Raw genomic sequence first — 10,045 nt, forward strand, 5'->3', positions numbered from 1 at the left:
TATTACCTATCGGATTCCTGAGTGATACACCACAGCCGGTTTCAACTCCAATAACTAAAACAAGGCGAGTACCTAGACCAAGACGCAAATTTTAGAAGAACAAAGAACTGGTACAACATGAAGACTCTGAAGAAGAGTCAGAGTATGAGATGTTTGTCACCAACGAACCAAGTATACTCAGTGATTCAGCCATCACAGAGGATATTGCGCCTGAAGAAAATGCTGATGACAAAGATACAGGTGAGACTGATGGGAACGCCCAGTCTTCTGTTGGTACAACCGGTATTGCAGAGGATGTTGAACCTGAGACGGTGAGAAGCGCTTCAGCAGACGATGACACTGTTCAGGAGGACCCACCTGATGATTCAGTTCATGATAGTACATATTCATATAGTACAGAACCAGTTCAACTACGTCGTTCAACGACAGAGCGGAGTCCACCTTTCCGATGCAGTCTGAGGCTGGGAAGTCCTCTTCTAATGCTCCAACCTGAAAGACGGGGCGTAATTTGTGAACAGGGGGAAGTATGTGAAAGAGTAAATTTGACATGTTTTATATATATTGTATTATGTTTTTAATTTACAGTGATGTGTATTGATGAATGTACTTATAGTATTAGAATTATTGATTACTTAATAAAATACTTATTTAAACTTGTTTGTGTTAATTGATTAACGTTTCATAAGTATGGTGAATTTGATTTCATTAAAACATTGAATGAAACATGTGCTTTTATTTTTTTTGATATGCAAATTAAGGTTATGACCTTAAGTTGGGGTGAACTTGTTATTTGTTAACTTTAGCATTGAAGGTCAGTTTGGGTTATTTTATTCATTTTCATTGGTTGTTTAAACCTGGTGGTCATTCCTTTTGTTCTTCTGAAATTGGACTTTTGATATTGAGGGAGATGGAAGACATGTTGAATTTTTTTATGTCAGTCTGAAACTAATTGGCGAATCCATTCTACTCTGTTCAGCTATAATTTATTTCTGATGTCACCATGTTTCTAATGCAAGGTATCTATGGCTATTTTATCACTTCATTGTTCTTTATTTCATATCTACAGTATATCTGAGTTGAGTGACTGATTGATTGACTCACTGACTGATAAAAACTTATAAAATATTAAAATGTCATACTTTCATAAATATTCATTTTTTGGAAATTCCAAATTTTAAGCGAAAAGCTCAATGCTTGGTGATACAACCTCTTAAGAACTAATCAAAAGTAATTAACGTAACAGAGATAATATTTAAGCAATGAATATTAATGAATGAAAACTGCAAGCTGGCTAAAATACAGTGTAATACAGGTTCATGTGATTTATATGTGATTGTACGTTTTTGGCACAAATAGTTACAATCCTTATTTTGCATTCAGGTGCAACCATGTTATGACGTGTGCCATGTTTGATGATGATCTTGTAATATGATGTTCTAATCCTGAGAGAATTGTTTGTCCTCCTTTGCACCTCAGTGTGAGGTAAGCATCGAGTTTGTTTTGTTTGCTTTTGTATTTTTAGTTTGCTTGTTTTGCTTAGCTTAATTCTGCTGATATTTTAACTGCTTATGCCTACCGTTTTTGTTAGAATCATATAGATGATATATTTGTATGAATTTGCTTGTGACATACATTTTTTTCATAATTGATAAAGCATATAGAACTTATGAGTAATATGTTTTAATCAGTTTGATATACAGTTATTCATAAGAATAATGAGAACAGAGAATTAATTGGTAATTTTCAAATTTTAATTGAAATTCTCATTTTGAGTACATGAGTTCTCATAATACGCTAGAGTTATCTTTCTTGACACATTATTATAATTTTATATGCTTATTTAAGGGACTTTCAAAACTGGATTAATTTCAATAAAGAAATCCAAAATAACTTGAGATGTTTCTTTATCCAGTGGAAAACCCATAAAAAACCAATTGGCAACAATAAGGTAAGAAGTTACGAGTTTAGCTTTTTTGTTTTTGTTTTGCATGTAGTCAGCATTACAGCAAATCGATTGTTACACGTTGATTTCTTCCTGAATTGTAGGTATAAAGAACAAATAGCAGTAGAAGTTCGTTTAACAACGGACACTTCCTATCATTGGTAAACCAGGTCATGGTGACGACCTCAAATGGCAACTTAATCTTGCACTAGTAGCTTCTGTGTAAGATGCTGGGCCCAATGTAGAAAAAAGGCAAAGCCGATTGCAGCATTAATGCTTTATTTGAGTTTCTGTACATGAATTTGTTTACCAAATATATTAACGATTTTTATCGTGTTTTCAGTTTTCCACGTCGATAAGGTCGGCAACAATATTAAACTATGGTGATTTGTTCAACGTGTCATTGTTTTCTTTCTTCTTTCGTCTACCCTGGACTTGACTTTTTATGAGCAACTCTGTGGGTGTTTCTAGAAAACCAAAGGATGCTTACCCTACCGGTACAACTGGTCCATGCTCCCAGTTTTTAGTGGTGTCCGAGTTGCTCATTTACTTTTGTTACTTTGTATGTATTATTTTAGTTATCTCATGTTCTTTGTTGTGTATGTCTGTTTTCCATGTCTGGTCTTCGTCACTGGATTACATTGTGTTGATTCCTCTATAATTTTGGTTCCCTTGATTACTCATTCATTTTTTTTTTCACTTTCTTTTACTCTTTAAGTCAGAAGTTTTGTCAGATTTATATGTATCAAATGGGGTTAGAATATTTCCCGAAACAATTTATTGATTTTTGATTGGCATAAAAGCTGGTGAGTTTCTAAAGCATCAACCATACAAATTTGGAAATGAAATGAAGTCATGTCTTTTTCGATTGATTAAAATCAAAACCAGGAAAAGAATTCGAAATTATTACAATAATTACAGAATGATCTGCTTTTGAGCACCTAATACTAAAAACAAGTGAATTTGTCGGAATTTAAAAAAAAAATCATCTCCAATCTCAAAGATCCTTCTGAGAATTTTCAGATAGAGAGAGGGTACATATTATAATCATCCATTTTTCTCAAGTAGAGATGATATCATTATGTTCTGCATAATATAGATATCGACATTTCTGATGAATAAATACAAAATCTTGAAGTATCGACGCGGTCGGCATTTGAACTGAAGAATCGCATGCGATTGTGAAACTTGCCGAAACCAATCCTGAATAAACGGAAAATATGTTAGACGCTTGTTGAAGTTCCTTCATGAATATTAATCTCAAGGTATTTTAATCTGAATAAACGAAGCACGTGTTAAACCCGAACAAAGTCTACAGTCCAAAAGTGGTTCGGTGTAGATAGGTTTAACTGTATACACTGTTAAGAATTCATTGAATTCTTGTCTGTATTAATATGGACAGATCGCCAATAATTCATACCTGCCATCTAAATGGCCGTTACGGCCAATAGCTGTATTGAATTCTTGTCTGTATTAATATGGACAGATCGCCAATAATTCATACCTGCCATCTAAATGACCGTTACGGCCAATAGCTGTATTGAATTCTTGTCTGTATTAATATGGACAGATCGCCAATAATTCATACCTGCCATCTAAATGGCCGTTACGGCCAATAGCTGTATTGAATTCTTGTCTGTATTAATATGGACAGATCGCCAATAATTCATACCTGCCATCTAAATGGCCGTTACGGCCAATAGCTGTATTGAATTCTTGTCTGTATTAATATGGACAGATCGCCAATAATTCATACCTGCCATCTAAATGGCCGTTACGGCCAATAGCTGTATTGAATTCTTGTCTGTATTAATATGGACAGATCGCCAATAATTCATACCTGCCATCTAAATGGCCGTTACGGCCAATAGCTGTATTGAATTCTTGTCTGTATTAATATGGACAGATCGCCAATAATTCATACCTGCCATCTAAATGGCCGTTACGGCCAATAGCTGTATTGAATTCTTGTCTGTATTAATATGGACAGATCGCCAATAATTCATACCTGCCATCTAAATGGCCGTTACGGCCAATACCTGTATTGAATTCTTGTCTGTATTAATATGGACAGATCGCCAATAATTCATACCTGCCATCTAAATGGCCGTTACGGCCAATAGCTGTATTGAATTCTTGTCTGTATTAATATGGACAGATCGCCAATAATTCATACCTGCCATCTAAATGGCCGTTACGGCCAATAGCTGTATTGAATTCTTGTCTGTATTAATATGGACAGATCGCCAATAATTCATACCTGCCATCTAAATGGCCGTTACGGCCAATAGCTGTATTGAATTCTTGTCTGTATTAATATGGACAGATCGCCAATAATTCATACCTGCCATCTAAATGGCCGTTACGGCCAATAGCTGTATTGAATTCTTGTCTGTATTAATATGGACAGATCGCCAATAATTCATACCTGCCATCTAAATGGCCGTTACGGCCAATAGCTGTATTGAATTCTTGTCTGTATTAATATGGACAGATCGCCAATAATTCATACCTGCCATCTAAATGGCCGTTACGGCCAATAGCTGTATTGAATTCTTGTCTGTATTAATATGGACAGATCGCCAATAATTCATACCTGCCATCTAAATGGCCGTTACGGCCAATAGCTGTATTGAATTCTTGTCTGTATTAATATGGACAGATCGCCAATAATTCATACCTGCCATCTAAATGGCCGTTACGGCCAATAGCTGTATTGAATTCTTGTCTGTATTAATATGGACAGATCGCCAATAATTCATACCTGCCATCTAAATGGCCGTTACGGCCAATAGCTGTATTGAATTCTTGTCTGTATTAATATGGACAGATCGCCAATAATTCATACCTGCCATCTAAATGGCCGTTACGGCCAATAGCTGTATTGAATTCTTGTCTGTATTAATATGGACAGATCGCCAATAATTCATACCTGCCATCTAAATGGCCGTTACGGCCAATAGCTGTATTGAATTCTTGTCTGTATTAATATGGACAGATCGCCAATAATTCATACCTGCCATCTAAATGGCCGTTACGGCCAATAGCTGTATTGAATTCTTGTCTGTATTAATATGGACAGATCGCCAATAATTCATACCTGCCATCTAAATGGCCGTTACGGCCAATAGCTGTATTGAATTCTTGTCTGTATTAATATGGACAGATCGCCAATAATTCATACCTGCCATCTAAATGGCCGTTACGGCCAATAGCTGTATTGAATTCTTGTCTGTATTAATATGGACAGATCGCCAATAATTCATACCTGCCATCTAAATGGCCGTTACGGCCAATAGCTGTATTGAATTCTTGTCTGTATTAATATGGACAGATCGCCAATAATTCATACCTGCCATCTAAATGGCCGTTACGGCCAATAGCTGTATTGAATTCTTGTCTGTATTAATATGGACAGATCGCCAATAATTCATACCTGCCATCTAAATGGCCGTTACGGCCAATAGCTGTATTGAATTCTTGTCTGTATTAATATGGACAGATCGCCAATAATTCATACCTGCCATCTAAATGGCCGTTACGGCCAATAGCTGTATTGAATTCTTGTCTGTATTAATATGGACAGATCGCCAATAATTCATACCTGCCATCTAAATGGCCGTTACGGCCAATAGCTGTATTGAATTCTTGTCTGTATTAATATGGACAGATCGCCAATAATTCATACCTGCCATCTAAATGGCCGTTACGGCCAATAGCTGTATTGAATTCTTGTCTGTATTAATATGGACAGATCGCCAATAATTCATACCTGCCATCTAAATGGCCGTTACGGCCAATAGCTGTATTGAATTCTTGTCTGTATTAATATGGACAGATCGCCAATAATTCATACCTGCCATCTAAATGGCCGTTACGGCCAATAGCTGTATTGAATTCTTGTCTGTATTAATATGGACAGATCGCCAATAATTCATACCTGCCATCTAAATGGCCGTTACGGCCAATAGCTGTATTGAATTCTTGTCTGTATTAATATGGACAGATCGCCAATAATTCATACCTGCCATCTAAATGGCCGTTACGGCCAATAGCTGTATTGAATTCTTGTCTGTATTAATATGGACAGATCGCCAATAATTCATACCTGCCATCTAAATGGCCGTTACGGCCAATAGCTGTATTGAATTCTTGTCTGTATTAATATGGACAGATCGCCAATAATTCATACCTGCCATCTAAATGGCCGTTACGGCCAATAGCTGTATTGAATTCTTGTCTGTATTAATATGGACAGATCGCCAATAATTCATACCTGCCATCTAAATGGCCGTTACGGCCAATAGCTGTATTGAATTCTTGTCTGTATTAATATGGACAGATCGCCAATAATTCATACCTGCCATCTAAATGGCCGTTACGGCCAATAGCTGTATTGAATTCTTGTCTGTATTAATATGGACAGATCGCCAATAATTCATACCTGCCATCTAAATGGCCGTTACGGCCAATAGCTGTATTGAATTCTTGTCTGTATTAATATGGACAGATCGCCAATAATTCATACCTGCCATCTAAATGGCCGTTACGGCCAATAGCTGTATTGAATTCTTGTCTGTATTAATATGGACAGATCGCCAATAATTCATACCTGCTATCTAAATGGCCGTTACGGCCAATAGCTGTATTGAATTCTTGTCTGTATTAATATGGACAGATCGCCAATAATTCATACCTGCCATCTAAATGGCCGTTACGGCCAATAGCTGTATTGAATTCTTGTCTGTATTAATATGGACAGATCGCCAATAATTCATACCTGCCATCTAAATGGCCGTTACGGCCAATAGCTGTATTGAATTCTTGTCTGTATTAATATGGACAGATCGCCAATAATTCATACCTGCCATCTAAATGGCCGTTACGGCCAATAGCTGTATTGAATTCTTGTCTGTATTAATATGGACAGATCGCCAATAATTCATACCTGCCATCTAAATGGCCGTTACGGCCAATAGCTGTATTGAATTCTTGTCTGTATTAATATGGACAGATCGCCAATAATTCATACCTGCCATCTAAATGGCCGTTACGGCCAATAGCTGTATTGAATTCTTGTCTGTATTAATATGGACAGATCGCCAATAATTCATACCTGCCATCTAAATGGCCGTTACGGCCAATAGCTGTATTGAATTCTTGTCTGTATTAATATGGACAGATCGCCAATAATTCATACCTGCTATCTAAATGGCCGTTACGGCCAATAGCTGTATTGAATTCTTGTCTGTATTAATATGGACAGATCGCCAATAATTCATACCTGCCATCTAAATGGCCGTTACGGCCAATAGCTGTATTGAATTCTTGTCTGTATTAATATGGACAGATCGCCAATAATTCATACCTGCCATCTAAATGGCCGTTACGGCCAATAGCTGTATTGAATTCTTGTCTGTATTAATATGGACAGATCGCCAATAATTCATACCTGCCATCTAAATACGGCCAATAGCTTTATTGAATTCTTGTCTGTATTAATATGGACAGATCGCCAATAATTCATACCTGCCATCTAAATACGGCCAATAGCTTTATTGAATTCTTGTCTGTATTAATATGGACAGATCGCCAATAATTCATACCTGCCATCTAAATACGGCCAATAGCTTTATTGAATTCTTGTCTGTATTAATATGGACAGATCGCCAATAATTCATACCTGCCATCTAAATACGGCCAATAGCTTTATCAGATTTAAGTAATTTTGGTTGGGAATAGAAGTAGTATCTTTATACAGCTTAACAGTTATAGGGGTAAGGCCACGAAAAAAACAAATCGGCATTAAATCCAGATTTAATCGAAATTATTTTTTAGAAGAAAGTATATCATTTTCTTGGCACAAAGTAAAATTATTCCCTTTCCTCACTTTGAAGTAACAGAGCCAAGATTATCAGCCCCTCAGTCCGAATTTTTTTAGTAATATTTTTTTGGCAATCCATATTGTTACCAACAGCGAATTCCTGTAGCTTTTTCTTTTTGTTGTTGGCGTCTATTTATTCGCCTAGTTTTATAGTCAGTGCACGTACACATGTTGTCTTCATTTTCAGTAATTTATATTGGTGTTGATTTTTATTTCAACGTCTTTATTTGTCTCTTTATTATCACTTTCATTTGTGATTATCAAGTTATTTGAACGGTTGTCTTGGAATAATTTATTTATTTTTTTTATGAAATTTATGAAATTTTGTTTCACCATTTACTACTTTTATAACAAGCATGTACGTTGATTTTAATAAGCATTTATATGCAGTACAACAACAGTCATAAAACTGACAAGTCTCTGACCGTGTAAGTTATGACTTTTTGAAATTAATTATACACTCGTAAATAAAGATTGGGTATATGGAAACCACTTAGTCTATCAGTCTACCAAATCGTCTGTCCACATTTTTTGTAAGCACAACCCCTCCTACACCACTCACGTGATTTTGATATGAAATTTTCGAGGAAATTTGGGCATTATATGCATATGTGCATAACGTAGTATAAATACCGTTTAATTTTAACCTGAAATGAATTACATTTCACATTTCATATAATCTTATAAAACTTCAACAGTTTATTTTTTTTCTTTAGAGAAGTGGAAAAGCATAAACACAAGCCCTGAACTCTACATTATTGTCCTTGTAAAAGTTATTGCTGTTCTTGCTGAAACTGAAAAAAAGTTGTAACTGCTTGCACAATCCGGATACAGGTTGAAACTCGGACATAATAAGTACTGTATCTCTTTAAGTGGAAAATACATGTTAAATTGCTATTAGACGTTGTCTTTATATTTGTAATACATTACATCACATTGATTTTTCTACAAAAGACAATGATTGTGAACTTCCGCCCATGATTTGTATTAAAAAATTTCCACAAAAATCCATACCAACAACGCTTTATAGCTTGATCTGCAAAATGTACTTTCAATCCCCTTTCGAAACTATTGACTTCAATACAGTTGTCAAAGAGGGTCTACAATCTTGCCACGACACGAAAGACCTGGTTTGGTTGATTGATTGATTGATTGATGGGGTTTAACGCCTGAGCAGCAATATTTCAGCTATATTTAGGCGATGAACATGAAATGGATGATAAAATGAACATGAAATGATGATGATGAAATGAAAAAAGGGATAGGACACAAGGATAATAGGGTCGACAAATTTTGATTACTACTGTAAAAAGGGAGGGATGGGTAGAGTCGGGCAATTTAGCCTCCTGTGGCGGAGCGCAAAGGTTCCTACTCCTATCGAATATCACATCAGGGTTCTTTTACGTGCGGGGAATGGGACTCACAACCCAGTTGCTCTGTGGGCTGCGCAGGCCTATTCTTTTGACACCCGGACCTGCACGGGGCTGAAAGACCTGGAAACCCTCAATGGAAACCCTCAATTCTAGATTGTTATCGAAATGTAATACCATTAATCCCTAAGATGTTTTAACTCTTTGTTCCATTCTTGTCCATATTTAGTTAACATCCTGACTAAAATCATGAAACGTCGTTTTTACTCTAAAAATATGGAGCACCTAGATATAAATAATTTTTGATTTTTAATTTTTGATGAACTAAATCTATGTTGTTTTATTTATTTATATTTATTTTGATATAATCATTTAATTTGCTCAAAATTTTATTTTATGATTCTTATTTAATATATTTTTAATATAAGCATATTAAGTCCGGTGTAAACAATCACAAAACTACGCGGATTTTTGTATCTTTTTAGACTTCCTACAATTACGCTTCTGAATGTTATGTTGCTATAAGATTGAAGTTGTCACTGCAGAATTGTTATGGTCGTCATCATGAACTCGTGAATTGGTATTGTGTATCCTTCTGCTCCATGAGAACGGATTTGTTCACCGTGTCATAGTTTTCTTCCCTTTTTCGTTTAGCCGGACATGACATTTTTGAGCAACTGAGCAAGTGTTTCTAGAACAACAAAGGATACTTACCTTACCGGTGCGTCTGATCTATGCTCCCATTTTTAGTAGAATCTAAGTTCCTCATTTACATGTGCACATTATTTTAGTTATTTCATGCTCTTTGCTGTATGTGTCTACTTTCCCTGTCTAGTCGTTATTCTGGAA

At 35.9% G+C, this 10,045-nt stretch overlaps 1 long non-coding RNA gene across 1 annotated transcript; it reads left to right on the plus strand.

The window, feature by feature from the left end:
• Positions 1-672: 672 nt before the first annotated feature.
• Positions 673-8,672, plus strand: LOC148618654 (uncharacterized). Its single transcript, XR_015921292.1, has 4 exons — positions 673-1,016; positions 1,381-1,482; positions 1,846-1,948; positions 8,543-8,672. It is a non-coding gene; the product is annotated as an uncharacterized LOC148618654 (long non-coding RNA).
• Positions 8,673-10,045: the final 1,373 nt, after the last annotated feature.

The sequence above is a fragment of the Perna viridis genome, chromosome 4 (genome assembly GCF_037379345.1).
Source record: "Perna viridis isolate PV_CMFRI_1.1 ecotype Kerala chromosome 4, ASM3737934v1, whole genome shotgun sequence".
Lineage (NCBI taxonomy): Eukaryota > Metazoa > Mollusca > Bivalvia > Mytilida > Mytilidae > Perna > Perna viridis.